At 48.7% G+C, this 26612-nt stretch overlaps 1 protein-coding gene across 2 annotated transcripts in view; it reads right to left on the reverse strand.

Annotated features, from left to right (window-relative positions):
- The window catches only part of LOC147886263 (uncharacterized), a 133392-nt gene that overhangs the window by 22339 nt on the left and 84441 nt on the right, over window positions 1-26612 (reverse strand). The window lies entirely within an intron of this gene.

Below are 26612 nucleotides of genomic sequence, written 5' to 3' on the forward strand. Positions count from 1 at the left end.
GATAAGCAGGGCTTGGTTGTCAGCAAAACATTAAAATTAATGCACCAAGCCTAATGCTTCTACAATAAGCACGGAAAGAAGTCTCAACAATGGGAAAAACTAATCATTTTAGCAGCCATCCATGACCATGTATAAAGAATTCCAGAAACCCTTTTCACAGGAGTACCTGACATCTTTCACAAGATTATCTATTGTTCTTAGAAGAGCACCAAATTCTAAACTCGCCGGTCTAAGATTAGTTCATTTATGCATTACTAGGCAAGTTTTCAGACTGAGCAAAAGCTGCTGAAGTGATGGCACAAGGGCCCATGAATTCTTACACATAAAAATCGATAACTTGTATCTCGATCTACTATTGTAATGTCGAGGATAAAAGGTACAATAAGTGACAAGTCAAATAGAATGTTGTTGCACGCATATGAATGATCCGTAATATTATAGCATGTGAGCAGATGTTATGATGACACCACATGAATAGATCACATTTTAATTCGTTTTTCTCAAAATCGTCTCGATTTGAAGTAAGCTCCCTAGTATGTCACATTTTATTATGCCTTCATGTATCCTTCACAAGATTTTCAAATTCTTGTCTTGAACTTTATTTTTTACTGAGCATCTCTTTTTCTTTCAAGTGTTACTTTCTGGATCCTGTACATCTGACCTTTGTAGAAAATTTCTTCAAACATTGAATGTCATTTTCCTCTAACCCTTCAGTGGTCTAGGACCTGTAAATAGCCTTGAGTGGTCAATGGCCTTTCTCCATTGGTTGTGACTCTTATGCTAGACCATCATAGACAAATTCTTCAAACATTCAATGTCATTTTCCTCCAGCCCTTCAGTGGTCTAGGGCCCCTCAATGGCTTTGAGTGGTGATTGGTCATTCTACATTGATTGGACTCCTACGCTAGACAAAGGATCTCTTTCATCTCTGTATGCATCACACATCTGACCAACTTACCATGATGATCTTCTAATCAAGACTTGGTACAAACAGCATCATCTGCCAAAGTCAATGTAACGTCTCGCTAGGATCTAACCCTAAATAAGTCCAAAACAGAAATCAGCAAGAGAATAAGATAACCAGCAGGACCAGAACCGTTTCCCAAGGCACCTTTGCACCATGTTATGTGGATGGCAGGAACATGGCAGGAATATAGACTCTAGGCACTCAATCCAAACCAGACAATCCAATGGTGTGTGCAGACAAAATGCCTTCACAATAGCCTTAACAACCCTCATATAGAAGAGCTTCTTGCTTAAATACGCACCCTAGATAAATATAGCCAGTTGGCCCCTTGCTATTGCCCAAGTCCTATAGACCCATATTAGCCTGTTTCCCTTGATCCCAAGGCCGCCTAACCCTGCTAGATTAAGTTTAGTAATTTGAGGATTAGTGTGCAGGTACATCACATTCTTCCCATCTCCAAGTGTTTACTCTATGAAAATGGGAACGTTCTTCTGCAAACTAGCAATTGACTCCCGCATTCGGTCTTCCTCAGACCTAAACCTTCCACTTAACTTCGAACATCGGAATTAACTTATTCCTAAATTTCCTTTCCCTAAAATCAATAACCCTTTCAGGTTCATGTGGAATATAGGTCAAATTCCCAGCTTCCACAAGTTCTAGGGACAAAACGAGATTGTCTACAGCCTCCAGCAATTCTTTCAATCTACTGACATGAAAGACCAGGTTAACTGTTACATGTGGAGGCAATTCTAGCTTATATGCAGCCTCACTACTATTCTTTTTCAAAATTAGTAACGGTCCATAGTACCTAGGGAACAAATTCTCTACCAAGCCCGTCTGTAAAGTCTTTGAATCCTTCGGTATTCGCAAATATAGGAGCGTGCCTCCAGAAAACCCTCTAGGTGAACGTTGTATATCGGTATAAAACCATGCTCTATCCTGAGCATTTCTTATAGATTCTCGTGCAGTCACTAACGTCTCTTGCAAATCCAGCAAGGAATCCTTAGCTGCATCCAGCTAAATACACTGTTTTCCATAGATAAATCACTCCCTTCTGATTTGCTTGATGTTAGATTCGCCCCTCCATGTCCCTGGTTATGCAGCCCCTTAACCAGCAAATAATCTACAGCAGTATCTGCGAGGGATTCCCTGCAGTATCCCACCACAACTCATCATAGTTGCAGATCAGATCTCCTACAGTTCCATAAATACATATATACCTAGATGAATCCAGGAACATTCCCAAACTCATCCTCTAAAAACACAACATAGTGCAGTTTCAGTCTCACGATAGTCACTCATAAGATTGAAAACCATAAACTCCATCACCCATAGCAAGGACTAGCTACTATGACATCCCCACTGACGTCATCAGTGCCCACAACAGTGGGTGTAGACCATAGTATAAAAATATGCTCTCACACATACACATCCACACACCCATGCATACTTGAGCATCCATTTATACAAAGTCTATATGTGTGTGTGTGTGTGTGTGTGTGTGTGTGTGTGTGCGTGCCTAGCCAATCTTCCACTGCTCAGCAACCAAATACCCAGGCGGCCCCTCAGCAATGATCATGCCCTCAAACCCCCTTTCCGGGGCTGTAAGATCATAAGCTCACTTCCAGTGGCAGAGGGTAAGAGTCCGAGATCTATAGGTAATTCTAGGGCCCCAAACTCCACAAATCCCTCAAAAGAGGGTGCTCGAGCTGGAGTTTGAGAGCTGTTCACCGGGAGGATGAGCCCCTTCCCTCTGTATCCCACCCCGAATGGGGAGGCTGAGAGGGGGAGGGGACAGATGCTAAGACGAGCAAGCAGAAGGGGACGCGGTCGTGCCCTTGCCTACTGGCAAGGGAGCCAAGGCAAGTCCAATGGAGGGGTGGGAAGGGGGGGAGACTGAAGAAGCTGCTGCAAGGGGGAAGGGGGGGGGGGGGGGAGGAGGGGGGGCGGAGGGAGGGGGGGAGGCAGAGGGAGGGGGATGGGTGGTGAGGATGACCATCGCAGGAGGGGCAAGGGGGGGAAGATGGGGTGGGGGGAGCTCGGGAGGAGGGGGTGGGAGTGGAGAGGGAGAGGGGTTCCCGGGGGGGGGGGGGAGAAATAGGGGCAATCACAGGCCCACCCTGCTGAACAGGCACGCCGGGAATCTGGATCCCCTCCTCAACCGTTGCAGGGCTACCCTCCGCAATTCCTACCACCGCAACGTCAGAAGCTCCTGAGGCTTGCCTGCTGATGCATGGATGACTGCAGTCGCTAGACCTCCACTAAGGAGGATCACCTGGCTGAACAATGGCCCCTGCTGCTGGGGGGTGAGGGGTCTCCAACCAAGGGCTCCTGTAGAGCTGCTCCTCTACGAGAACCTCTTGACATGCTCTCTCTCTCCCCGTTGCTTGGGGTGCTTTAGAGCTAATTTGCTTCGTTTCTTTTCCTATTTACCCACTTGGGTCCACTCTCCCTCTAAAGGTGTCCCCCAGGGAGTCTTTCTTTTTTGCCGAAAAAACACTGCTAATTATATTACTTCGAGAACAAGATACAAAAGGTCAGCTTGTAGCTGACGGGCTGCGTTCACAAATCGGACACAGCCCAAAAGGTAACACAATAAATCACTCTCTCACGTCGGGGTAAGGCGAGTGTGAATGAACAGCCATTGGGGTGGTGAGTAGCGCCACCGAAGGCCCTGCGAAGTCTACTCGAAGAAGAGGCCCTGAGTGTTCCAAGCCCGGAGGAAGCGTCTCCGCTTCTCTTGACCGGACCGGGAATCTCCCTGAATCTGGTCCCACTGGCCTCTGAGGGTATGAATAATCTCGCACCAAATATCAGCCATGATCTGGGCGGTCGATAAGGAGGTGCCACCGAGGATCTGCGCGCAACGCGAGGTCCAAATGTGCCACCCTGCTATGCTGCTAATAATCTCCCAGACTGGCTGCCTCTCCTGAACTCCTGTATCCGCCTCTGCTAGGTGCTGCGGGATACCCTCGAGCGGCCCCCATGTACCCTGCGTGATAAGGAAAGTGGGGTCCTGCTGGCATGCCGCGAATAAGTGATATAGACCAAGTGCGGTGCTGCACCAACAGAACGCGCCCCACGTGATCAAGCCTAGCTCTGGTGCTGCGCGAGTGAGAATCCCGAAAGTCCACCTCCACACTTCCTGGGCGCGAGTGCAGCTCCACAGGCAGTGTTTTGGTGACTCCTCAACCTCATGGCAGATCTGACAGCGTCCGTCCTGGCCTATCTGTCTCAACCAGCTCCCCACCGGAAGACCTTTGTGGGCGAGAAGCCACAGGAAGTAGGAGATCTTCCGCGGCTGCCAGCTCTCCCACAAGGCCTTCCAGAAGGCCTGCAAAAAGAATCTGGAAATACCCTGTGCATACCAGTTGGGCCGCTGGGTGGGTGGGCGGCTCTGCATCCTCCCAAGAACTCGCCTGCCCAAAGTCGTGCTGTAGGCAAAGAAGGAGGTCGGCCCCTGTCCTGTCACAACCTCTGGCCAGCTCCACTCTCCTGGGTCCCAATCAAGCTCTGACAAGGCCCGCCCCTCCCAAAGCCAGAGTCGCCAAAGCTGCATCTGATCCTGCTCAATGCTAGGATCGGTACGCCAGACCTTCCCCAAAAGGCCTACGATCCGAACCCTCTGCCATGGGAGTAGGGGGTCGATGAGTGCATCCTCTCTCCTGAGTCGTCCATCCCCCATAACCGCGAAAAAAGAAATAGAGGAGTCGTCCATACGTCCTGCGACCACCAGTGGGATGCCACGGGGGGTGAACTGTCCCAGCCAATGGTCGTCACCAGGCATGAGGATCTGAGGCTCAGGTGGAACCAACCAATCAGCTGGGATCGCGCCGTCCATCTCCATGCGTCTCGCCTGGGCTCCACGTGCACCTCCAGCTGCGTCTGCGAGATCAACCGTCTCCAAATGTCTGTGCGTGTCCCTCCAAACTCGAAGGGACCGGGCTGGCCCCCTCATCCAACCATCCCACCTGATATGAGATCTCTCCCCCAACTGAAGGCCCTTGGCATCTCTGACCTGATCATTCCAGATAAGCGGCTAGCGATCGATCTCCTCCTGACAGCGGGGAGGGGACTGAATGAGACTGAGGCGAAGCCGCCTCCAAACCATGAGGAGGCTACGAACGAGTGGGGAACGGGGCTGAGTAAGCGGGGCGAAAGTGAAGATCCACCTGAGGGACGGGAGCCACTCTCCACCTCGGCGCGGGACACAAGAACCGACCCCCTGCTGAAGAAGCATCTTCCACGTCTGCCCCCCCGGGGTCAAACCGCGGATGACTAACTTGCCTAACAAGGCCTGACTCTGCAGCTCTGGATCGATGACTCCCAGGCCTCCCTCAGCCTGCGGAAGAATAACTGTCTGCCAAGCAACCCTGGCTCTGGTATCTCTGAGGCCATCCTCCCCGGACCAAAGGAAGTTCCGAACCAGCCTCCTAAGCTGTGCCACACTGGATCTCGAGAAACACCAACAGGAAGCCACATACCAAGCCGTGGCAAGGAGGACTTGGTTGACTACCAAGGCACGACCTGCAAGGGAAAGCTTAGCAGTGCTCCAGAAAGCCAGCTTCCGTCGGATGGAATCTAGCACCAGGAGAAACTGCTGAGCTGGCGTGATGTCCAGGCCGACCTGAAAACCCACGTATCTAGCTGTCTGTCCCCGCGGGATCCACCTAAACCCAAAAACCTCCCCCACTGAGAACGCGCCCCGGGGTCTGTGAGAAAACCAACTGATTTGTTCCAGTTGATTTTCGCACCAGCAGCCGAGCAGAAGACCTCCAGGGCCATCCTCACCCTCTCCAGCATCAACTCATCGTCCTGGACATACAGGGCTGTGTCATCCGCGTACTCCGAGTCCAAGAGCTCCGTGTCCTCCCGGAGGGGAAGGCGAACACCCCTGATCCCTGTAGACCTCGCCCGGAGGTAGTAAGTCATAGCCTCGGCGAAGAAGAGAAACATGTAAGAAGCAAGGGGGCAACCCTGACGCACTGATCTCTCCAAGCTAAAACGCTCACCCATCCTGCCTCCAATGATGACTCTGCTAGAAGCTGTCCTGTACAAAGCTGAAATACCCTGAATCCAACCTGCTGGGAAACCTAGCCGCTCCAGAGTCCCCTCCAGAAAGGACCAGTCCACCTGATCGTAGGCCTTCTCAAAGTCGAGAAGTAGGATGGCAAGGTGTGATCCGCTGTGCTGAGCCCACTCCGCCGCCTCTGAAAAGGTGAAGACATTATCCAGGATACTGCGATCTTGGACAAAGCCTGTCTGAGTGTCATGAATGAGGTCTGGGAGTAGAGGCCGAACTCTGGCGCTAATCATCTTGGCTAGGATTTTGTAGGCAGTGGTAAGGAGAGTGATCGGGCGCCACTGACGGATCTCCTGTCTATCTCCTCCCTTCGGGATGAGGCAAATCAGTCCCGAGGAGAGGCTCTCTGGCATATAACCGCTGCTGAAAATCCTCTGAAGAGCTGCTAGGAGGGGCTGATGGATCTGGTCCCAGAAGGAGGTGAAGAATGCCCGGGATAGCCCATCCTCACCTGGGCACTTCTGTCCATCGATGGCCATCAAGGCCTCCAGCATCTCATCCGTGGTAAACGGTGCCAACAGCGTCGCCTGCATGCTAGGCTGGACCAAGGAAGGAGTGTGTCTCCACACCTCCTCACGGGCACGACGAGTACGAGGGAGCAAGCGGCTCCTGCTGGAAAAGGGTCCTGTAGAAGTCGGTGGCCAATCCCAAGACCTCTCCCAGATCCGTAACGATGTGTCCCTCCGCTCTCCTGAGACTCCGAAGCTGATCACCTGCAGCTCTCTAGCCATGTGTCCTGAAGAACTCCCTGCACATCCGGTCACCCTTCCGAGCCCAGAAGGAGAGAGGCGTGATAGGAAAACTTTGAGCGACGCTGGAGTGTCTCCTCAAGAAGGGCTCTAACTCGAAGGGCCTGGATCCGAAGCTCCTCCGAGCCCGGGGATGCCTGCTGGAGCCGCTGAATGGAGGCAAGGTCCCTCCGAAGAGCTCTCTCTCTACCCCACCACTCCTGTCGAACCTGTAGGGCTGCGAGGTGGCAGATCTGGCTGGACTCCTGCAAAGCCTGCGCCACCGAATCAACCAAATCCGTGCACTCGCCCTAGTCTCTATCCCAAAGACTGCAAATACTGCTGCGCACGTCCTCCCTCGAGAAAATGGAGTCGGGAATCCAGCATGAGCGGGGGGGAAGGGCCTGAGCTGCCGAATCTAATGATAAGAGCACGGGCGCATGGTCGGAGAGTGTCGTCCCTGGAACTATACCGGCCTAACCGCCTCTGCTGATGGCCCAATCACTAACATAAAATCTATCCAGCCTCTCCAGGAGTCTGCCTCCTTCCCTGCGGAAACCCCACGAGAAGTCCAAGCTCCCGTGCCAACGCCGGAAGGACGGGTCTCGCCAACAGTCCCTTCCTCCTGTCGCAAAGATAAAAGAGTCCCAAGCGGACTGCTCTGCCTGAGACATACCTGTAAACTCCGATCCTCTGCCCTACAGGTCCTCCAAGGTCTCCAAATTGTTGAAGTCACCTCCAACAATCCAGGAATCCATGTCTGGGAGAATCCCTGTAAGTGTCCTCCAGAAGGTGGCTCTACAACGGAGATCTGTGGGAGCATAAACGTTGAGGATTCCAACTCTGGAGCCCTCCAATTACAGGCCTACCCAAAGGGCACGACCTGGAATCAACGTGCCATGACCGAAAACTCCTTGGGCTAGCTACTCTCCCACGGAAGTACAGACACCACCACTCCTCCCCAGTGCGCCGATCGAGGGCTCCCAATAAGTGTGAGAGCGACCAGGGAGGATCTTCCCGCATCTATGGGAGTGAGCCGCCGAAAGCTTGTGTTCCTGGAGCAGAAGTACATCCAAATGTCCAATCACTGTTGGCTGAAGTTCATGTCTCAAAATGAGCTTCCTAGGACCACGGGTGCCAGAAGAGTGAAACCCGTTCACATTCCAGGATACGAGGTGTAGGCTCATGGTGAGGACTCGGAGGCAGCGAACAACTGTCTGCTCGCGGTCGAGGTCGAAGAAGCTGACATTTCGGAGTGGAGGCGCTGGCGCTTATGGGAAGGTTTGGAGGGGGAGGCGGGGTCGTCCTAATCCTTCAACACCTTCAGCAAAGGTGAGAGGCCTTTGGTACCATGAACGAAAGCTTTCTCGAGCCAGCTCGAGATCTCTGAGGTGGACATCCCGTAGAAGGCACGGAGTTTCTAAGGCGTCCAGGCTCTGACATCTTGGGGGAGGAGCCAAGACAGGGGGGGCCTGAGGATCACAATCAGTCTGAATCGTTTGGCGGCGCAGCGCCACTGCAGGCGCACGTCACCCTCGGACCACTGAGTCTCGAGAAGCTGCCCACCGGACGGGCCTATCCAAGAGCAAATCTGAGCATGCGTCTGCTCCCTGAGAGCCTCCCAGACCGAGTCGTCTGTCCAGTTCTCGGTGCCGTCGCTGAGGAACGTGAAAGCAAAGCTAGGGCCATCCCTAGGGGCCAAGGCGGCTATCTTCCCATCCGCCCCTTTGCGGAGCAGGAAGATACTGATGTCGAGGCAAGCAGGGAAGGTCCCGAGGTCGGCCACATCCAAGTAGTCCCAGGGGCCAGATCTGTAAAAGTCGCGGGGAAGCTCTCTCTCCTGAAGCTGAGGCCCGTCAGAGTCTGCCACTGACGGGCTAGCGGACGGAGAAGCCTGCTCCGGTGGTGGTGTAGACTCAGGGTGTCCTGCCAGCGGAGGGGGAGGGGAAGGAGGCGGGGAAATAGGCAGCTCAGACTCCTCAGGGGCGGCTAGCGGAGGAGAAGAAGGAGGGGGAGCGGGGGCTGCTCTCGGCTGAGGAACCGTTGGAGCAGCTAGCTCTGCGGGAGAGCTGAAAGAGGCGGGGGGGGAGGGATGGGGCTGCATCTGGAACTGGGGCTGAGGAGGAGGGGGAGAAGACTGAGGAGGAGGAGGGGGCTGAAGCTGCGGGTCGGGAGACAAGGGGTGCAGTTGGGGGATGGGCTGGGGCTGGATGGGAAGAGGCTGGGGAGAGGAAGAGAGGGGGACCTGAGGCTGTGGAGGGCGGGCTACCGTCGAAGAAGATGCTCTCCCATGTCCCTGGGGCGGCTGCCTGTCGGGTCTCTGAGGTGCAGCTACAGGCGGGGTAACCTCTGCCTCCTTGCCTTTATCAGAAATCTTCTTGTTCTTTCCTCTTTTCCTTCTAACCTCAGTCCAGCCGCCAGCTATCTCTGGTCCGGGCTCCGGCTGCCTCTGCTCCTCCTGGCGTGGCTGCCCGAAGGGGGGGGGAGGGGGCGGAGAGGGGGGAGGCGGGGGAGGCCGAGAAGAGCTGACGAAACGTGAGCAAACAGCCGCCAGGTGCCCAAAGCCGTGACACCTCAGACACTGTCCTGGCTGTCCGGTGACTACCATGCTCTGGGTGATGCTGCCGGCACCTGTCACGATCTCGATCACTGCCGGGAGTCGCAGGATCCGCCACAGCCACACGGACTCGAGGGGCTCCTGCCGTAGTCACCGCATCGGCGAAAGTATCGTGCATAACCCAGCCGAAGTATACGGAACCGGGCATCAAAATCTGTTGCGCTGAATCCACGGTACCACGGGACTATCATGATAATCTTTCCATCCACTGACGTGGGGGAGCCAGCAATCAGGTTGCTCGCAGCTTTCGCGCTGGAGAGTTTAAGCCAGAAGATGCCCCTTCCCATAAGGGCCACCTCCTCAATATGGCCGTCCTCTAGCATGAGTGGACTGGAGCCAGTCCCTGATGGCTGATCTGGAGGGGGAATGTCCAATGACTCTGCCATAGACAGAGGTAAGAGCAAAGTCATTGGCAACCTCCTGAACCTGAGATGATTGCTGCTCTGTCAGGATGACGCGGTAGGCATTTGGAGAGGGAGGGACCGTCTGCCCTCCGGTTCCGGGCAAAGAGCCGCCATACTGCCAAGACAAACTGCGAGGCTTCCGATGAGGAAGAGGCTGCCACCCAAAAAGGAGGGGGGGGGGGGTAGAAGCGGGAGGGTGGAGCCTGGGTGTGGCGGGAACGGAGGTGGCGCGAGGTGGAGGCGTGGAGGCGGGGAACGGGTGAGGTGGGGAGGCGGGAGCGGAAGCGGGGGCGGGGGAGAGGCGGAGCGGGGGGCGGGGGGAATGGAGGGACGGAGGGGGCGGGGTGGAGCGAATGGACAGGGGGGGACGGGGGTGAAGGCGGGGGGGGAAGGCGGGGGTGGAACGGGAGGGCGGAGAGGCGGGAGGGGGCGGGGCGGGAGGCGAGGGGTGAGGGGGCGGAATGGGCGACGGGGGTGAGCGGAACGGAGGAGGGCGGGGTGGAGCGAGGGGGTAGCGGGGTGGAGCGGAGGGGTAGCGGGGCGGGGGTGAGCGGAGGGGGTAGCGGGGCGGGGGTGGAGCGTGGCGAGGGGGGGGCAGAGCGAGGCGGGGGTGAGGCGGGGAGTGAGGGGGGAGGCGGGAGGGGCTGCGGTGAGGGGGGGGGGGGAGAGACGGAGGTGCGAGGGGGGGGGGTGAGAGCGGAGGCGGGGGTGAAGCGGAGGAGGGGCGGGTGAGGCGAGGGATGGCGCGGTGGCAGCAGCGGGTGAGGGGAGGTGAGGGCGGAGGGGTAGGGGCGGGAGAGGGCGAGGCAAGGAGGGGCTAGGGGGAGGTAGAGGTACGGCGGGGGAGGGGAAGCTCGCAGGAGCTCGAGGATCGCATACTTCCCCCAGGGAGTCTGAGACCCCTGCTGCTCTTGTTTGAGGGGGTGTTGGGCCCTGGCATGCTGACTCTGCCTGCCCTGCATGGGTGGGGGGGGGGGAGGAGCCTAGCCCTAACCGCAAGGGAAGTTTCGGGCTAAATGGCCCATCTGCCTGCAACGAAGACACTGGCCTGGTAAACCAAAAATCTCCACTCTTTGACGAAGTGTACCCCCCTCAAGGGTCTCGAGAAGGATCAACTTTAGGAGGGACTCTGGGCACCAATTTGATCCTAAGGACCCCATTGTCTGCTACCACTGATGCTTTCGAATCAAGCAGGGATTAAAGCACGGTGCCAAACGCTCTACCAATGGAGGGGAGGATGGTTGTGTATTCCTTTGAGGGCCCCGGGAAGCGGTGCGTCATCGGGAATCAGAGAACATAGTGTGTCGTGTCCATGTCCTCCACTGTAAAGCCATGGTACCAAGGGAAAAGATACACCAAATGCAAGCCAAGGAGGATGGGGCTCTGCTCCACAAGGGTCAAGGCAGTAGCAGGAGAGCTCTGGACGAGGAAGACGCCTTATCCTGAAGTGATTGTACTGCATGTTGCACCTGTTGCTTGTCGGCTGGAGAAAGGATAACCTTAACAGCTGTGGGATTCGACGGTGCTGCCATAGAGCCCCTCCGGCTAGACCAAGGATGTCCACCAAGATTTTCTTTCTCCGAACAAATACAAAAAAAACTCCCGCCTATGAAGAAGGGGGAAAGAAAAAAAAAAGTCAACTGGAAGGTCGGCAGGGGGGTTGCCTCACCCCCAAGAAAGGCTAGGAAGAGCCTTTGAAGAAAGAGACACCTCGAAGAAGCCCATTGCGACCCAAACCCAAACACACCCAAGGCCCAAGGGTCGAAGGAGTCGAGAAAGGGCTGGAAGGTTGCAAGGAGGTCCTTTGAAAAAGGACGTGGGAGGAGAGAGGAGGAGGGAACAGGGGAGAACGGGGCAAGATGGAGGCGGGAAGGAAGTGGGGCGGAGATGGGAAAGGAAGCGAAGGGGGAGGAGGCCGAGGGGGACGCGGGGAAGGAGGCAGAAAAGGGGGGCAAGATGGAGGCAGAGGGGGAGGTGGAGAAGAGCGGAGGGGGAGGTGGGGAAGGAAACGGAGAAGGGGGGCGAGAAGGAGGCCAGAAGGAGGTAGAAAGGTGGCAGGGGAAGGAGGCGGGAGATGGCTGGCGGGGGAAGGAGGTGGTGGAAAAAGGCTGGAGGGAGGAGGGAGATGGCGGGCGACAGGAGCAGCTAGGAAGCTCGCTAGGTAAGGGGTCACTATTAATCAATACTTAGAATTATTTTACCATGACGTAAAATTGCAAAATGATGTGCTTCAACCATGATGATTGCTCTTTTGTGCGGAAAGATTTCATTGCATGATCCCTTTGTGATTGTCTTTGTACATCGACATAGCAAGTAGTCTAGCATCAAGGAGGGAAACGTTGTCTATTCCTTTTGTGGATCTCTTATCTCATGCAATGAACGGCGTAAGGGAGATGCTAGAGGTTTAGAGAGCCAATGTGTGGACGATGGCCAGATAGGAGTCCCTCACAAAACGAAGGCGGTAAGGGAGATGCTAGTAGTGCAGATGTCACCACAATGTAAATATCCTAAGTCAAAGTACAATTGACCATTTATTTGATCATAATTAAAGAGTTTTATATGTGTTAATTACGGTCAAAGAGTTATTTTAATGGTCAAAGGATTGACTACGGTCAAAGATACTTGACTCCAGTCAAGTAAACCTGACTGCGGTCAGAGAGTGTTGACTTCGGTCAACAAGACTTGGCATGCGCCAAGAGGGTTAACCCCGGTTAACCAAGATGTGCCAACTTCGGTTGGAGAGACTTGGCTATAATTAAGGCGCCTTGACCCTTGGTCAAAGCTCTTTAATTATAATCAAGAGTGTTGACCCCGGTCAACCAGAGAAAATATATATATATTTATTTGTATATATATTTGTTTAGATGTGCACATGTGTTCAGTGGGGACGCCCACCGTGACTAGGATTAGTCCACAGTGTGTTATTTGCATGCAAAGCGCTAACAATTAATGGGTACCATGGTGGTGCGCTTTAATTAATTGTTGCAGGTACTAGGAAGGATTATTTTTCCTAAGCGAAATGGGAGCCTGACAAGCATCTAGGAGGCGGTTCGTGTGACCGAGAGCTTTGAAGACTCCAGAATGGCCCTTAGAGGCTTGTAATAGGATTTAGTCTAGATTTTAGACAAGTGGCATGTTGCCAATTTGAATGGAGCTTGAAGCTCTTGTAAAAGAAGGGATTTTTTTTCACGTTTTGTGAGAGATTTACGAGACAGCTCTAGGCTGAACTTCTGTAACAGATTTTCTTGAATGAATAAAGACCTTCGGGGGGGTCCAGCCCGACAATTTGTCCTGGGTCCTAGTGTATCTTCAGAGAGAGGGAGTGAGGGAGAGCTTTTGAGAGTAAAATTCCGTTGTTGAAGTGAAGCCATAGCTGTTTTTCACCGGTCAGTCTGGTTTTATTGGTATCAGAGCATGGCTTCACAGTTTCCTTAAACTGTGACGATCCAAGAGACAAGGAGAGAAAGAAAGCATAGACCCACCGTGACCTTGTATAGTACGGGGTAAGCGTGACGTGCAGGCGCAAGTGTACTTGAGAAAAGGAGGTAGTCGCCAAATTGACGAGGACCATTACGACAACAACGCATAGCTTGTTGGCGAAGGCAAAGTGTGGTGATTAAGCGTCTGCAAACAGAAAAGCTGGACGAGAACTGGAAAGCCTGAGCGAATCTGGTTTCAGTAGTACAAGCGATCGACGCAAGCACTAGTCACGGGATTTTATTCGGAGGTCTCGCCGTGAGCAGAAGATTTTGTCCATCGCATGGAGCTTCCGATGCTATGCGTCAAGTTGCAAGTATAGATTATCAGGTGATGTAGATTCGTCATATATGGTCAGGCATGGAGAAGGTGCGAAGGAGCAGACCCTGTAGACGGAGACTTTTGCCGGATTTCGTATTCGTGCGACGTTGACGGACGTGCATGACGACCTTGGATTTTGCCAGCCAAGGTTTAACCTTAGGCTTACGTGGCAACCAACAGGGTAGATGACGTGGCACACGTGTACATGTGGCATGCACAGAGCTGACGTGGCAGACACGTGTGGATGCTGACGTGGCAGACATATGTGGATGCTGACGTGGCAGCATATGCAGGGTGATGACATGGCAGGACACGTGGCAGATGGGTTAGAGCAACCCCTGTCAATATTAACTACAGTTAGTCAACCATGGTTTTGTTGACCTTGGTTAAAGGTCCAGCCAATTTGAGCTAACCAGACCAATCTGGTTAAGAGAACTCAATCTCACTTACTTAGACTCTGGTTAGAGTCTAGTTCAGTTGACTAGACTGGTTCAGTTAACCAGATTTCAGTCTGGTTCAATTATTTTAGAATCCAGTTAATCTGGTTAAGAGGTCTAACTGCAGACTAACCAGACCAGAACCAGTCAGTCTGGTTAGAGTAACTAGCCAATTACTCTATCTGGTTACTGTTCTTTTCCACAAAAAAAAAAAAGAACAGTTGCAGAGACTGTTTCTGCTAGCAATTTTCACCTGCTTGTCAGACTTTTACTGTCAGAAAAGCAGCAGAAAAACAGAGAAAGCAGAGAAAACAGAGAAAGTAGATCTCTACTGTCAGAAAACAGCAGAAAAACAGAGGAATCAGAGATTTGCAGAAAAAGAGTATGCATGCCTTTGAGCAGTAAAAAGAGGGAAAAACAGATGCCTTTTGAAGCCATCTGCAGCAGCCAGAAAAGGGCAATATAATTGTTGATGCTTTGGCAACTGTGTGGGTATATGCCTTGAACTGACAGCTAGTACTGGCATAGATTGTAAATGCAAAACACCTCTTGTTGAGGTACTTTTTCTGTTGAAAAAGCAAAAGTAGAGTGCATCAGTTACCCGCACTGTGTGAGAAATCTGCAGATCTCAGAATATGGATCAATCACCTATCCAGTGGGATTCACAAGATAGGGATGTACATCCAGGACAAAGAAATGTGCCGCAAACTCAACAAGAATTTGAACAGATGGTACGCACTCGTATACGAGAGCTGGAAAATCTCAAAAGGGATCCCAAGGCTCAGCATTTGTTTCAAGCAGAAGCTATGCCTAATCCAGTATATGACGTGCCAATGCCGGAGGCACACTCTCGTGTACAGCCTGAGAGAGAGAGATCTCATAGATCTCATAGGAGACGGTCCCATAGTAAAAAGAGATCGAGGCATCATCACCGATCTCCTAGTCCATCATCGTCTACCTCGAGTTCGACCTCTGTGTCTTCTTCTTCCTTATCAGATAAATCATCCAGGAAAAGAAGAAAACACGAGAAGTCTAGGAAGAGAAAGTCTTCCAAAGCGACCAAGGAATTTAAAGAGGGAGGAAAATCTGTCAAGTTTATGACCTACAATGGACAGTATGGTCATACAGACAAAGCATTGCAGTTTATCAGACAGTTTGATGTTGCATTCGGTACAGAAAAATTTTCAGAATCCTCCAAATTAAGAATGGTCAGTTTACACTTGACAGCAACGGCTATCCACTCCACTGGTATGGCTGCATCTATCTACTGCATCTTGGCTGCACTGACCGCAGATGGGTCAGCCCCAAGGAAGTGGAAGGGCTTCAAGAAAGCCTTCTACCAGCAGTTCATGCCTAAACAGTTTAGAGACCATGTTCTTCAAGATTGGGACAGCTTGCACATGGATGCAGGAGATACAGTGGATGGGTACAACCAAAAGTTCTGGGATGCTTATTTGCAGGTTGCACCGTTCAAAAAGATCTCCAAAGGCACCCAGATGAGGAAGTACAGAGCAGGTCTCACTCCAAGAATTCAGGCAGTAGTGAATGCTTTGGGGGCAAAGAATATTCAAGATCTTATGCATTCAGCTTCAGTAGCGGGTCTTGTGCCGCTACAAGATCCATCTACAGTGCCATCCTTGCATGCAGGACGTGCTGATAAAAAGAAAACTGATTTTACAAAATCAGAAAAGAAAGAGTACCCAAAGGCTGAAAAGAAAGGGTTTCAGCCTCAGAAGCCGAGGGATACTCAGTTTTCAAAGACTTATAAGGGCAAATCTCTATTCACCCCTGAACAGATAGCGGAATTCCGTAGAGATGGGAAATGCTTCAGGTGCGGAAAAGAGGGGCATGTGGCTGCCCAGTGCCCAGAAAAGCCTTCAGCATCGAAGGGAAAAGAGGCAGAGAAGCCACGAGGACTGCAAAAGCCAATGGCAGGGGGAATTCTTGATATATTGGGTCATGCTTTGAACCCAGAAGAACGAGAATTACTGCTATCATGGGGCCAAGTTAGAGACCAGCAAGCGCTAATTTTATTTGATCCAGGGGCTACTGATAATTTCATATCAGAGGATCTAGCCCTGAGGCTGGGAATAAAGACGGAAGAGTTAGGCAGGGCTTTGGATGCCGATCAAATGTTTTGTGGGAATCCTGTGCCAGTTACTCCCTTGATAGGGAAGCTCCGTCTTCATGTTCAGAGTTATGTGGATCAGGAAGACTTCTTCATTTCTCCACTGAAACATTATGATGTAGTTTTGGGGATGCCTTGGTTTCACCGCAAGGCAGTGAAGTTGACTCTTCCTGAAAGAGTGCTGGAGTTTGTGCATAGGGGGAAAAATCAGCATTTAATTGCCAGGAATAAAGGGGACACTATCCCCATTGTATCTGATGTTTCATGCGGTAAAGCAATAAAGCCTGCAATTTCTGCGTACATGGTTTTTGTAAAAGAAAAAGAGAATGATATGCATGCTGAAATGAATGATGTAGACAAAGATAAGTTTCAGTTTCTGGTAAACTTTAAAGATTGCTTTTCTGATGTTTTGCCAGGGGAGTTACCCCCAGAGAGACCTGAAGATCATCAGATAGAGTTAATGCCTGGTAGTGAGCCACCAAATAGACCCCCTTATAGAGTCAGTGCGACTCAGAGAGAGGAGATTATGGCTCAGGTACAGGACTTGCTGTCCAAAGGGTTGATTCAGCCCAGCTCGTCTCCTTTTTGTTCCCCTGTACTGTTAGTACAGAAGAAAGATGGTTCATTCCGTATGTGCGTCGATTATCGCGCACTGAACAAAATGACCATCAAGAATAGATTCCCTATTCCGCGTATTGATGATGTCCTGGATCAGTTAAATGGAGCTTCAGTTTTCAGCATGATAGACTTAAAGAGTGGCTACCACCAAGTGAGGATACAGCCTCAGGATGTGCATAAGACAGCATTCCGCACAACATTCGGGTTGTATGAATACTTAGTGATGCCTTTTGGGTTGACAAATGCTCCAGCCACATTCAATAGAATGATGGATCGCATCTTCCGGAAGTACAGGCATTTTACAGAAACTTTCTTTGATGATATCTTAGTTTTTTCCAAGACAGAGGAAGACCACAGAGAACATCTTGCTATAGTGTTTCAAGAGCTGAGAAATCATCAGCTCTATGCAAACAGCAAGAAAAGTGAGTTCTTCTTGGAAGAAATCCACTATCTGGGGCATATAATATCCAAGAATGAGATACAAATGGATCCAGCGAAGATCCGTGCCATTCAGGAATGGCCAGAGCTGAAAACTGTGCATGAAGTTCGAAGCTTCTTAGGCTTGTGTTCTTACTACAGAAGGTTTATCACGCATTTTGCTGATATCGCAGCTCCATTACATGACCTCACTAAGAAAAATGCAGCCTTCACATGGGGATTATCACAGAAGAAAGCATTCAATACACTCAAGGAGAAGTTGACTACAGAGCCTATTCTGGTACTCCCGGATCTTTATCAGTCTTTTGATGTTGATTGCGATGCTTGTGGAGAATGTGTTGGGGCTGCATTGCATCAGAATGGTCATGTAGTAGCCTATGAAAGCAGGCGACTTCGGGATGCGGAAAGATATTTAGGAATCTATGAGAAAGAGTTATTGGCTGTAATTCATGCCATCCATACATGGAAACACTATCTTTTGGGTGCAGATTTTACTGTTAAAACAGATCACCAAACTTTAACACCATATTAGAGAATTTGGGAAAATTCCAATACTTTGGGAATTTTCTTTTCAGTCTAGCTTTTGTTATATCTTGAATATCACAACTTCAATATTGGCGGAGTTTATTCTTTTAGAATCTACTCTTCAAGATCTTTCCGATGACATGTCAAATGAGGGGGCTTTGACAAAAGCTTGAAAGGATTCACAGTTACCCCATTTTAAGATCTTTGTAAAATGGGACTTGGGATTTTTCCAAATTCCCTAATATGATGTTTAAAGTCTGAAATACTTTTTGACTCAGACCAAGCTTTCAGAAAAGCATATGAAATGGGCAAACATGCTGTCAATGTATCATTTTCAGATTGTCCATACTCCAGGAATTCGGAACAGAGTGGCAGATGCCTTGTCCCGAAGACCCCAGGTCAATAATGTAACTATTGCTTATCATCAAGACCTGGAAAGCATGAGGGAGCAATATGCTCATGATTCTGATTTTGGTGAAATTTTACAGCAAATGCAAGAAGGGCAATCCACCAATCACTATTCCCTGAAAGATGGGTATTTAATGAAAGATGATTGCCTATGCATCACCCAGGAGATGAGGAAAAAGATTTTGGGGGAATGCCATGCACCTCCCTATGCTGGACATAGAGGAATTACAGCAACAACTCTAGCCCTAGAGAGGTATTTCTTTTGGCCAGGAATGCGGAAAGATATACATCAGTTTGTTACTGAATGCCTTACGTGTCAGAAAATCAAGTATGATAGACGGAAGGCACCTGGCCTACTTATGCCTCTTCCCGTCCCTCAGGCACCATGGGAAAGTATTACAATGGACTTTATTTTTTATTTGCCGAGATCAAAGTCAGGGAATGATGGGATTTGGACTATCATAGACAGATTCAGCAAGCAAGCTCATTTCATTCCGGTTCGCAAAACCATAAAGGCAGATCATATGGCTAAGCTGTTCATGTCACAGATCTTTAAACATCATGGTATAACTAAGTCCATTGTTAGTGATCGAGATCCCAGAATGACCAGTCTATTCTGGAGAGCTTTATTTGATAACATGGGGACGAATCTGAATTTTTCTTCTTCTTTCCATCCCCAGACAGATGGTCAAAGTGAAGTAGCAAATTCTACCATTTTGGATATGCTGAAATGCTACGTGGGTGACCAAAGTTCAGACTGGGAAAAGTACCTACCGTTAGTAGAGTTTACTTACAATAATACAGTACATAGCTCTACAGGGAAAGCCCCTTTTGAAATCATATATGGGAAAGTGATTTTGCCACCTATATTGAGGACCAAAGATGAAATATTTGCAGCTGATCAGTTTGTAAGAGACCTCCAGACAGCTTACAGCCAAGTCCGGACAGCTATTGAAAGGTCTCAAGAGAAACATAAAAGAGCTGCAGATAAACATAGGAGACAGTTAGATCTCAAGGAAGGGGACTGGGTACTTCTGAGGTTTGAAAAAGCTAGGCTCCGTAAGTTTAAAGGCAAACAGAAAGTGTATGCAAAGTTATCTCCCAGATACTATGGCCCTTTCAGGGTTACAGAAAGAATAAATGAGGTTGCATACAGATTAGCATTGCCAGAGCATTGGAGGATTCACAATGCATTCCATGTGAGTCTTCTAAAGAAATTTCAAGGACCAGAGCCTACAGAACCAGTATCAGAAGATCCACCAGAAGTGGATGAGCTGGAGGAAGTCCTTCAGCCAGATCAAATTGTGTACCATATTGTACGTAAAGGCCCTCAGGGTAAGGAATTTTACAGGTATCTTATAAAATTCAAGAATTATATGGCATTAGATGCCAAGTGGATGGACGAAGACATGTTATCCGATCATCCACAGCTTTTGGATGTTTACACGGAAGCTTTTCAGTTGAGGTCAACTGAATAGAAGCCGAGGGGATGTCACCACAATGTAAATGTCCTAAGTCAAAGTACAGTTGACCATTTATTTGATCATAATTAAAGAGTTTTATATGTGTTAATTACGGTCAAAGAGTTGTTTTAATGGTCAAAGGATTGACTACGGTCAAAGATACTTGACTCCAGTCAAGTAAACCTGACTGCGGTCAGAGAGTGTTGACTTCGGTCAACAAGACTTGGCATGCGCCAAGAGGGTTAACCCCGGTTAACCAAGATGTGCCAACTTCGGTTGGAGAGACTTGGCTATAATTAAGGCGCCTTGATCCTTGGTCAAAGCTCTTTAATTATAATCAAGAGTGTTGACCCCGGTCAACCAGAGAAAATATATATATATTTATTTGTATATATATTTGTTTAGATGTGCACATGTGTTCAGTGGGGACGCCCACCGTGACTAGGATTAGTCCACAATGTGTTATTTGCATGCAAAGCGCTAACAATTAATGGGTACCATGGTGGTGCGCTTTAATTAATTGTTGCAGGTACTAGGAAGGATTATTTTTCCTAAGCGAAATGGGAGCCTGACAAGCATCTAGGAGGCGGTTCGTGTGACCGAGAGCTTTGAAGACTCCAGAATGGCCCTTAGAGGCTTGTAATAGGATTTAGTCTAGATTTTAGACAAGTGGCATGTTGCCAATTTGAATGGAGCTTGAAGCTCTTGTAAAAGAAGGGATTTTTTTTCACGTTTTGTGAGAGAGATTTACGAGACAGCTCTAGGGTGAACTTCTGTAACAGATTTTCTTGAATGAATAAAGACCTTCGGGGGGGTCCAGCCCGACGATTTGTCCTGGGCCCTAGTGTATCTTCAGAGAGAGGGAGTGAGGGAGAGCTTTTGAGAGTAAAATTCCGTTGTTGAAGTGAAGCCATAGCTGTTTTTCACCGGTCAGTCTGGTTTTAGCAGAGGTAGTGTGCCGAGTGACATTCAAACGGGACTCCTTGATAGAGACATAAACAAGGATGCAAGAGTGCGAGGCTGGAATGTCACATGATAACTTTCCACTTTCTGCACATTGCTCCACCTTATTCAATCAGTGGAGATTCCTTTATTAACAAGGTCAGTGGAGGTTCCTTAACAAGGTTGGTGGAGGTTCCTTTGCTAAAAATGTTCACCAAGTAGATCTTGTTGAAGCACGAAATTATATCGATAAATTTCAACATGAAGACTCGGGCTGTGCCGGCAGCAAACAAGCGTTCCCTGGCCATGGCTTCTCGGTGGTATGGGAAGAGTACCACATGGTGCAAGAGACGGCGAGGCAGCAAGCTTCCTCGAGAATCTAATACATAATTGAGTGAAGCTGCACCAAGGAACGTAGCCAGCAACTCGTGAGCTATCCCGCAACAGACCTGGTGGGTGGTGTTGTCTTCTTCATCAAATCCGAGCTAGAGTGTGATTCCGAAACGAAGAATGCAGATGGACAGGGAGGAAGAGGGAAGGCAGGGGAACGGGAAAGTGTGGAGAAGCGCAGGGGAAGCAGTTGAAGGGAGGAGGTGGCTATGGTGAAGTGCAGCAATGCTCAAATCTTGACAAAGTTCACCACAAAAAAAGAACTCTTTGAGAGAGAGAGGTCATAATTCCTTGACCAGACGGTTCATAGTCACGATTGCTGGCTATCGAAGGGGCTCTACTTTGATGGAACAAAGATCACACCCTTGGCCAAGCAAAAGAACACAAAAGTAGAACTCTTTGAGGGAGAGAGGTCATACTTCCTTGACCAAATAGTTCGTTATAAAGGCTAGAGACTCAGTTCCTAAACCCCTATAATGCTAAAGAAAAGTGGCACTGATCTATTCCATATGTTTGCAGCAGTTTACAAAGCTCAAAATGATAAAAGAACATACTTGCCGTACCCTGCCTAGCTACCAATAGTCATTCCAATGCACATCTCTTTAAGGATGGCTTCAGGGCAAGAAGGAGGCCAAATGATGGCCGTAAAACAAGGTTCCTCCTTTAGATGCAAAGGAAAAGATTGAAGAGCACAGCTTGTTGCTTGCAAAACAAACAGACTAGACAACAGCTAACGATAGTGAAACCTATATCTTAGGCAAGAAGGGTGCACCCAATGACATAGAAAGGCCCATCACTTCAAACCCTACGTTAGCAGCAACCATGGCACATGCCTTGCATAGTGGAGAAATGTATCTTTTCAATAGAGTCTTGCTAACTGAGCTTGATACTCTTCAAATACAGTCCCTATGGGTTTTCTTAACTGCATACTAAATTTCTCTGAGAGAATCTTGCCATACTTTATTTAAAATACATAAATACAATTTTGTATATGCTAGAACTAATGCACAAATACTCAGTTACATCAAGTGTTTCTGACAGCTCATCCCTCATATCTGCAGTTTTCTACCTGTGGATATGATATCATCCATATAAGAGAAGACCAATTTGGCTTAATGGGACTCATTATGAAACCCTTTGTCACTTCTCTTCACAAAACACATATCCATTGCTAGGTAAATTCATTTATTGCATATCTTTACTTTTTGAAATTTCAAGTGCTTTAAAATAGGATGTTTGCCAAAAGAATGCATATGTTTTCCTACTGTTCAGCTAGGTACTAGTTGGCTAGGACCTAGCATTTGAGGATGGACCTCCATTGAAGGAGTTATGGGCATTAGTGTCCCACAAGTTAAGACATATCTCTCTAAGAGAAACATAAGACCACACCCCACCCGACTACCCAAATATGGGACCAATCAATGCATAGAATGCAGACCAACCAGCAACTATTAAAGAGGATGTTTGCAGTAGCCTTGAAAGCGTCAAAGAGATACAAAACAAGCCGACAAACTAATAGGCCTAATAGTTTATGTGAGAAGGCCAACCAAACTCAAACTAACCCTAGACTAGCCCTTTGAATAGAGCTAATTGCCGAAACCTAAGGATGAAACAGAAGTCAAATCGGAGTAGTAGTGGTTACCTAAATTGATTTTGTAGCCGGTCAAATAAAAAGTAACCTTAGTTCACAATTTCAGCGTGACGTGGCATGCTGATTTGGCATGATGATGTGGCATGATGACTTGGCATTGATGGTGTGGCATGCTGAGGTGGCAGCCTTGACATGTGGCACAGGACACATGGCAGCAGCCTGTGGGGATGTGGATCGCCATGCATGAACCATGGCACCACTTGTAAATGCAGGAACTACCATCCCCATGCAGCCCACCAAAATTCAAGGGAGCCAGCCCCCATGCCAAATTGGGCATATGCTTCCACGATTTCCCCCCCTCAAGAAAGACTCCCACGTTTTTGAAGCTTCCCCTCCTAAATCTATAAAAGAAACACTCCCCCACCCTCATTTGGACATAGTTTTCTCCCCTTCTTGCTGGTGCATACTCCCCTGCAGCCTCTCCTGCAGCAGCAGCTCCTCCTGCCCCTGCAGCTTCTTCCCCATGCAGTCCAGCAGCAGCTCCTCCTGCAGCAGCAGCAGCCCCTTTTCTGCTCCTTCCTCTGCAGCAGCCCCTTGTAACAGCAATTCCATAGCAGCAGCAGCAATAGCAGGTTCTTGCAAGCAACATCTTTCTCTGCCACAGCCCCTCCTCCTACAGCCCCTCTCTATGCAGAAATTCTTCCTACAGCAGCAGCTCCTACTGCAGCCTCTCTCTATGCAGAGATTCTTCCTACAGCAGCCCCTACTACTACAGCCTCTCTCTCTCTCTCTCTGCAGAAATTCCTCCTAGAGTACTTCTCCTACAGCATCCCCTTCTGCAAGCTGCCCCTACACAGTCCTGCAGCAGTAGTTTTCCCTATGCAATCTTACTCCCTCCCAACAGCTACACTCTAGATTCAAGGCAAATCCGTAGCAGATTTACATTGTTTTCTACATAGCTTTTAAAGTTACGTCAGAGATCTGGAAGACACAGTTATGCTATATCGAAATCCCCATTTTCAAAGAACTGGTTAAGTGTTCAGGCATCTTCCCCTCAGGATCGGAGAGCCCTTGGAGCCTTGAGCACCCTAGCTAGGCTATCCCTTGAGACATTGTCTATGCATACAGACTTACTGCTCAGCCTTGAGCTTCATTTTCATGTCTTGTGCATAGCTCTGGCTATAGTCTAAGCCCCTGTTCCAGAGATTCCCTGGGCAGTGATCTGGGTTCTTGGAAACAGGATGCAATGCCACAAATCCAAAAACCAAAAAGCGTGCCCTCAAGAGAAACCTGATCCAACAATATCATAGGCTGTTTTCCAAAATCCAAAACAAAATACCAAGATCTTGGCATGTGCAGTATTTTTCCCCAATTATGGACAATAATTGTCTTTATTAGACCTTTGCTCGCCTCTCTTTTGCAAGGAGAGTCTTCGTTGCTGACTAAACCCTATTGGCTATCATTCTTGTAATGCCATCTTGCCTCCCCCCCCAAAAGAAAAAAAGAAGAGAAAAGAAACTTCTATTAAAACTTGAAAATCAACCATAGAAATCAGCAATCCAGAAGGCGCTGATCATGGAGAAAGGAAGATCATATGACTGTTGTCAAAAAAACCTCTAGGACTCATGCCAGAACCTTTCAGTTTCTGGGGGGTGAAACAATGTCTAAAATACTTTGATCTTGACCAAATCCAATCTAAGACCCTAGCACGGTGATCGGATGCAGCTGGTGTAAATTGGCCACCTCCTCCCCTTTGAGGTAAGCAATCATTCACTTGAGTCCATTGCAAGAAGTCTCCCAACAAGGATCACCAGATCACCCCACCTAAACCTGAAGGCCAACCTAACATGCTGCCAGCCCACCTAGTCTCGTTGTAGAGAACTTGGAATTTGGATGTACTACCAAACTAAAGTAAGGATTTCGACAGCATTTGCAAAATTTAGTATTTTATGAAATGTCAATTTTTGCTATGTAAAAAAAAGGTCAATCTATAAACTCGCTTGTTTCTCCACAATTTTTGGATATCTATTCCCGAAAGATTCCTTTTAGTTGCCATTTCGATGTGACATTGCCATTTCAAATGTAATGTTGATTGGAATGCACATGGTGACTTGTCTAGTCCTCTATTGATTCTAGGTCATGGCCCTACTTTAGCTTCCATCAAATGACCTGTGATGCCTTCTTTGTAAAATTAACATTTCATAGCTTCTTTTTTTGCCATTCAAATTACATTGCCCTCTACCGACTGGTCTAGCCCTTTCTTTTGCCCAGGCCTGTGCCTCTTGTACCCAATTTGGGAATCTATTCCTAAAAGATTCCTTTTAGTTGCCATTTCAATGTGACATTGCCGTTTCAAATGTAATGTTGATTGGAATGCACATGGTGGCTTGTCTAGTCCTCTATTGATTCTGGGTCATGGCCCTACTTTAGCTTCCATCAAATGACCTGTGATGCCTTCTTTGTAAAAATAACATTTCATAGGTTCTTTTTTTGCCATTGAACTTCCATGGCCCTCTGCCACCCCTTTCTTTTGCCCAGGCCTGCGCCCAATTGTATACTACAGTCTGATGTTGTTGCTGGCCTAGTCTCCCATGTGTCATACTCCTTTTTGCCTGCCTTTCTTGCAAGACTCATCTGTATTTCAAAACTTTATTTCATAGTTTCATCTCCTCGTCGAAGGAACCAACACCCTCAATGTCCTCACTCCTAGTGCTATCTAGAGTAGAAGTGAATCCTTGGGCAATGCTAGTATGTCCCCTCTCCTAGTGCCATCTAGAGTAGAAGTGATTCCTTGGGCAATGCTAGAACCAAAACCCTCAATGTCCTCACTCTAAGTGCTATCTCGAGTAGAAGTGATTCCTTGGGCAATGCTAGTATTGACCAGCTACTTTCAGCTTGCTGTATAACACCTGGATGCAGAAGATTGTGCAATGATGACACCAATATTTTAATTTTAAACTACTATGAAACTATGAAACTCCAACCTGCTCTGTTATCCATCGTACCCCCTCTCTCTCTCTCTCTCTCCCCTCTGCCTTTGTTGGAGTTGCTTTCTCCCTCGAAGCTACACTGCCCTGTGTTGGAGTTCTATTCTTGCAATTGAGACTCTTGGTTCTCCTATTACAAGCTCTTCAAGCATGGTGAGGAACAAGGCTACAAGACCATGCAATATTGTGACTTCTCATGTGTTCCACAACACCAAAAATGCATTGGACGAGTGAATATTTTGCACCTACAGCTTGTATGACTGGATAGTCATGAAAGGAAAGCCAAGGGTCCACATAAGCTTCCCAAGAGCAACATAGGTGATATCTTGCATAAATGGAAGGGGCCGCATCTTGAAGTTTAATTTTGGCAAGGAAGAATGGATTGAAAACGTACAAAATGTGTAAATGGGAAAATACAGGGGATCCACATGCCCAGGCTGACTTGGTTGAGAAAAGGCCTACAGAAGTGGGCCTCTGACCACTGAAAGTGTTGCACGATTACCTAGCCCAATAGTCCCATCAATGGAAACTTGGCTGGCCTATATACAGCCCCATAACCAGCCTAGACCATGTGCTCAATATCAGCCATGTCTGCTGAGTCCTAACCAAGGGGCGTCATTGGCTGCTCAAAACCAAAACAAGAAGTATGGTCTGTTGCTGCCCATGTGGCAGCCTGTCTGCTGCCCGCATGGCAGTCCCATATGGCATCATAATTACCCATAATACTGCATGTATAAGGCCCCATTGTACTCCTCATTTCCGGGCAAAAAAGTGGGGCATTGACCCTATTTATCCAACAGTCTCACAAGTACTGTAATCTCCACAGCTAAAAAGTTTTCTTTAAAGGAAGCCTTAGAGGCTAGAGTGACCTAGGATTAGCCACATAATCCTTTGGAGCTTGATCAAGTGATAATTTGCACTTTCAGTTAAATATTGTGCAGAATCCACTCCACACATAGGCGTTATCGTCCATTATATCACTATCATTTTCATTGATCAAAATATGAATGGCGTTCGGTGGGAACGTTTTTACTCCACATTTCACTGCTAGAGTTGAATTTCTAATGGCAGTTAACTGAGTCCAAAGC

This window comes from Dipteris shenzhenensis, chromosome 24 (assembly GCF_047967505.1).
Source record: "Dipteris shenzhenensis isolate YYH24624 ecotype China chromosome 24, Dip_SZ_1.0, whole genome shotgun sequence".
In the NCBI taxonomy this organism is placed as follows: Eukaryota; Viridiplantae; Streptophyta; class Polypodiopsida; order Gleicheniales; family Dipteridaceae; genus Dipteris; species Dipteris shenzhenensis.